This window comes from Sinocyclocheilus anshuiensis, unplaced genomic scaffold (assembly GCF_001515605.1).
Source record: "Sinocyclocheilus anshuiensis isolate Anshui unplaced genomic scaffold, SAMN03320099.WGS_v1.1 scaffold590, whole genome shotgun sequence".
Lineage (NCBI taxonomy): Eukaryota > Metazoa > Chordata > Actinopteri > Cypriniformes > Cyprinidae > Sinocyclocheilus > Sinocyclocheilus anshuiensis.
In genome coordinates this window covers 2,268,347-2,272,795 of record NW_015544192.1, presented here as the reverse complement: position 1 = coordinate 2,272,795, position 4,449 = coordinate 2,268,347, and the positions used below count along the sequence as shown (strand labels likewise).

The following is a 4,449-nucleotide window of genomic DNA, read 5'->3' as shown; positions in this document are numbered from 1 at the left end:
GCACGTGCCGGTTACGCACTCTCCGTCCACACCGCTGAGCTTCTCGGACTCTACAATATGTCACGGACTTTTGGGGCAGTCTTGAAATGACCGAACCTCTGGCACGACTTTGAATTCATCTCTCACGAACCGGCTCCGCTCCTCCCCAAAGAATTGGAATGAGTGTCGCGCTCTGGAGGGGGAAAACCGTTTACTTCTAAAATCGTTTACTTCTAAACATTTCTTCTGTGTGCGTAGACAGTATTTGTCAGGAAATCTCGAGTTATGGGATGCGTTGGGCTTTTTTGTGCCGTTGGATGTATTCCAAAACTTTTGAGTTATTAATTCGCATGTTAGTGTCTCACCATGAAGTGCTCATCGTCCAGTTACGATTTAAGATGAAAATTGAGCTGAAATATTCATATTAATGTAGAGCCAGGGCTTTAACGGATGTGATTATAGTGACCTTAAATGCACAGTAATAACATGTGGACGCGATCTGTGAGGCTTTTCAACTGAAGTAAGCCACGTTTATTCACTTAGGTTGTTAGAATGAGCATTTTGTCTTTTAAAGGTATTAAATGTTTAATTAGTAATTGAGTTAAATGACCTAATACGTTATTTTATTATTTTGCTAATTAAAACAATTTTTTTTGGAAGTGATTTGATAGAGTAAGTTTTACTGTATATTAGAGATCATTTTTTGTAACCAGTATTCACACTTTTCTAATTAATCAGTTATCGGTTGATTAACATCGAGTCCACCGATCAATTCTAGTAGTTCTCTAAAATTAGCATTAATTTTTATGGTTATTTGCATAAATTATTTAACTTTGTATGTAACAGATATTCATTCTTAAATGAAGTGTCAATAGATTTTGTTTGTCAAGATTAGATTTGAATTATAATTTTAATGGTGATCTTTGCAACAAACTGGTTAAGGACATGTGTTATTATTAATAATAATACAAAATCACTGTATGAATTATTATTAATAATGCATCAATATTAATTATATTATTAATAATACTATTGTGTTTTTATTGTAGTTGCTAATTATTTTTCTATCATTGTGTTAGAAATCAGAAATTAAAAAAACAAACAGTTGTGCGTATCAGCTGTAGGACACTTAAACAAATACAAATAATTGTTATCGGTCATTAGGAAAAAAATAAACAATATCGGTCAATCTCTGCTGTATATGGTGCACTAGTTTGCATGTGTAAACACAAAAATGTTGGGTAGCCCTTCAAATAACGGAGGCATTAGGATGCTGGCCCCCCCTGCACCCAATGATGACAGGCGGGTTGAGTTTGTGGCTCTTGCAGCTGTTCACACTGAAAGAAGCGAGCCTTCGACCCCGGAGCGCGGACATCCATCTCACCGCACTGGCTTACTGGGCACACCTCTGCCAGTGCCACCGGGCCCGAGGGCGACCCCTTCTGCCTCCAGCAAAAGCTACAGAAAGTTACAGAACTGCCTGTACAATGTGCTCGAGAGACCCAGAGGATGGGCATTTATCTACCATGCCTTCATGTAAGTCACCCACAATTTTGAGATGCACTTTTTTTGTTTTGCATTCAGTTTTTGTTTTACAAAATCTTAAGCTAAGCAAGAAGCATGTTGATAAATTACCTCAGAGAAACAGTTAATGACTGCAACGTAATTTGCTCACACAAATGGCCCACCTGCCATGCGCTCACCTGGAGTCAGTGACAGTCTCTAATTCTGAACAAGCTGAGTTGAGATATTTTCCTATTAGGTGACCCTTCCAATAGACCATATCATTTCAGCATCAGCCAAGATTGATTTTCATCTCTCACAATTGGATTAAATTCCCATGCTGCATTCTTGCAACAAATCAAGTTTGCTTGATGGGAGAGAGCCGTTTGACATTTACAGATGCGTTGTATATGGCAATAACTTGGTTGAAATCGTAAAATGCCTTGGGATGCTCTAATACAGCACGTTATTAAATGTTTTATTCATTGTTGCTTGTTGTGTTGCCAACTAAAAGAGCAGAGTATTTAGTAAGAGATGTAGAGCAAGTGCTCCACCATGCTAACTTTGACATTTGTTTATTCAAAGTTAGTTATTAGCCCACTTCTCGTTGGCTGAGAGTCCTGAATGGTCTCTATTCTATAATCAACTATATCATTGTATTTGACTGGTCAGAAGTTGTTCCCCGCAGGCGGACGTGTCAGAGGTCGTTTATGGATGTCAGTGACAATGACTGTAGTTTTAGCCCTGTGCAAAGGAGGCAGGTGTATGATGTATTTTTTTAATTATTGTTGAACAGTGGGTATTTTTAATTATATTGACATTCCGATGCATTTCTTTCTTGTAATGTGGTTTCTTTTTAAGAAGGCCCTTTATGACCGCTACAGCATGCGGTTTTAACCTCTCAATGAGTATTAAACCCATAGTGAGCCATTAAAGTGGAGTCATCGGCTCCATTCCCTTACAGTTTGAGAGCAGAAGGGAGCTTATCAGAGTCTCTCATACCTCCGCCTGTCATTCATCTCCCTAACTCTAAAGCACAACACAGAATGAATTCACTGATCTCCTAATGAGTGCTTTTTGTTTTCAAGCCCAATCTAATTGCAAATTCCAAAATTTATTGTAATCACACAGCTTCAGGGTAAACAATTCAAGTTTGATTTAAATATATATATTTTGGTTATTTTAACATATATGTGGTGCAAATTAGATTATTTGTCTTTTTTGCAATTTAAAGTCAACATTATTTGCTGATCTTTTTTCACTTTTACTACTGTAACATGATGTATTTCCAAGTGAAACAGGATATTCAATGAGAAAAAATGCAGGGTGGGGGTCGGGACTTGATTTTATCCACCGTGATTAGAACGTGGAAAGTGGGCGTTGGATATCAGAATGGAGCCAGACAGAATTGGATTTTCCTAAAACAAGACCAGAGCCTGGGTTTAAAAAAAAATTGTGAGAGGTTCGTAAGAATATTCCTAGGTGCAGTTCTTGAAATGTTCTCAAATATTTTCTTCAGAACATCTTTTTTTAAGAATAAATTAAATAAATTAATAAAAAAAAAATTCTTAAGAATACATTTGTTTGATGTTAATAGGTTTGATGTTGTCTGATTGTATATTATCCTACTTATGAGGCTGACTTGTCTAATACAATAAAAACAAAAATTGATATTGGTAAATGTTTACAGACATTTTACCATCTATTAACCCTTTTGTGATGTAGGATGCACCTGACAGCCAATTTTTTATGTAAAGTATGTGAAGTGTCAGCCTGAAGGTCACTAAAGTTCCCATACTAAATCTAGGCTCAGCAGCTGTTTCTGTAAGTGTTACATGAAGTACCTTTATACCTATTATCATAGCCTTTAAATGTGTAGAGTCACTTTTGGTCAACCTGCTAAAAGACCTTCCCTTTGTCCATGAAGAGAAGGTGTCTGGTCTGGCGTGTTTCACCCCAGTGTAATTTAAACAAGTCTCTAAGCCACTGCCACTATTTGTTTACACCATCTATGTTGAGCACTCTCTCCCTCTTCCTCTCTCTCTTTTTCACACTTTCTCTCTCATACCCACACACTCACACTTACTAAATGCACATAGAGCCTATATATATATAAGGTCATTTTAATATATAAGGTAAAGACCAAATTTTACATTTATACCAGTTCATGATCTTTGTCAGAAATCATGGGATTAATCACAATTATTTTATTATAATGGGTTTATATGTTAAACAGTACTCTAAATAGTAGGTATTTACTTTGTAGAAGGTCTCAACCTAAAAATGTAGATGAGCATTCTTATAATAATACAATGGCTCTGTCCAATGAATGAAATATAGTGAGGAGTTATTAACAGTACCTGACGTGTCAAGGTTATGACTCTCAAGTTTCAGTCTAATTCTCTGGGCATGGCATTTGGATGATATAAATTCTGTCAATGTATGGCATTAGTTTCTGAGTTTACTCTTATATGGCATCCGAGAACAACTATCACATGGGCAACAATGTAACTCGATGTCCGAGTGATTATTTACTGTCTATACATTCCTATGACAAATTCAAGTTAATCGCTAGTAGTGGTACTTCAGCCAGAGTCTCTTAAATGTCTGAATTAGTTAATCTAATTAACTGTAGATTAAAACCATACTGCATGGCTCAGGGAAATGAAGTAGCACACTGATCATTAAATTGAGACTGCGATTAAGCAAGGGGTATAATGTCTTGATCGCTTAATTAGCTCTGCCTTGTGAGGCTGCTGGAGGCAATGTGTTTCTCTCATGGTACCTTGTTTTTGGCACAACTGTTGTGAAGAGCTGCTTAAACAGGGTTTTTCATTCTGATCTCACGCTTAAAGGGGTCATATGATGCTATTTTAAAGATCTTTATTTTGTGTATTTGGTGTAACAGAATATGTTGACATGCTTTAATGTTCAAAAAACACATTATTTTTCAAATACTGTACATTA

The 4,449-nt window shown here is 36.4% G+C and overlaps 1 pseudogene; it reads left to right on the top strand.

Moving 5' to 3' along the window:
• The first annotated feature begins 1,040 nt into the window (after positions 1 to 1,040).
• Positions 1,041 to 4,449, top strand: part of LOC107696594 (potassium voltage-gated channel subfamily KQT member 4-like) — a 46,302-nt pseudogene continuing 42,893 nt past the window's right edge.